Source organism: Schistocerca serialis, unplaced genomic scaffold (genome assembly GCF_023864345.2).
Source record: "Schistocerca serialis cubense isolate TAMUIC-IGC-003099 unplaced genomic scaffold, iqSchSeri2.2 HiC_scaffold_1162, whole genome shotgun sequence".
NCBI lineage: Eukaryota > Metazoa > Arthropoda > Insecta > Orthoptera > Acrididae > Schistocerca > Schistocerca serialis.
The window spans coordinates 812,501-813,677 of record NW_026047362.1 but is presented as its reverse complement, the minus strand read 5'-3'; positions in this window follow the sequence as shown (position 1 = coordinate 813,677).

Genomic DNA, 1,177 nt, shown 5'->3' with positions numbered 1-1,177 from the left:
TACTGCGAAGGGCATTGGAGCATGTACGTCCTGCTGCCATCCGCATTACAGTGTATAGCTGCAAGGGTGTTTTAACATGAAGCGATACTCTGGGGACCGGGCAGTGCGAGTAGCAAACTAATATTGCGGGGGTTGCAGTTAGGCAACACTACACTAATTTAACGCGTCGTATGACAATTACAGAGCAGGTTAAGGCCCAACGTGTGTTGGGTTAAGGTACAATATAGGTTTAGGTTAAGGTACAATATAGGTTAGGTTACGGTACAATATGGGTTAGGTTAAGGGACAATATGGGTTAGGTTTAAGGGACAATATAGGTTTAGGTTAAGGGGACAATATGGGTTAGGTTAAGGGGACAATATGGGTTAGGTTAAGGGACAATATGGGTTAGGTTAAGGGACAATATGGGTTAGGTTAAGGGGACAATATAGGTTAGGTTAAGGGACAATATAGGTTAGGTTAAGGGACAATATAGGTTAGGTTAAGGGACAATATAGGTTAGGTTAAGGGACAATATAGGTTAGGTTAAGGGACAATATAGGTTAGGTTAAGGGACAATATAGGTTAGGTTAAGGGGACAATATAAGGTTAGGTTAAGGGACAATATAGGTTAGGTTAAGGACAATATAGGTTAGGTTAAGGGACAATATAGGTTAGGTTAAGGGACAATATCGGTTAGGTTAAGGGACAATATGGGTTAGGGTTAAGGGACAATATAGGTTAGGTTAAGGGACAATATAGGTTAGGTTAAGGGGACAATATAGGTTAGGTTAAGGGACAATATAGGTTAGGTTAAGGGACAATATAGGTTAGGTTAAGGGACAATATAAGGTTAGGTTAAGGGACAATATAGGTTAGGTTAAGGGGACAATATGGGTTTAGGTTAAGGGGACAATATAGGTTAGGTTAAGGGGACAATATAGGTTAGGGTTAAGGGACAATATGGGTTAGGTTAAGGGACAATATGGGTTAGGTTAAGGCGCAATATGGGTTAGGGTTAAGGGCGCAATATAGGTTAGGTTAAGCGACAATATGGGTTAGGTTAAGGGACAATATAGGTTAGGTTAAGGCGCAATATGGGTTAGGTTAAGGCGCAATATGGGTTAGGTTAAGGCGCAATATGGGTTAGGTTAAGGCGCAATATGGTTAGGGTTTAAGGCGCAATATGGGTTAGGTT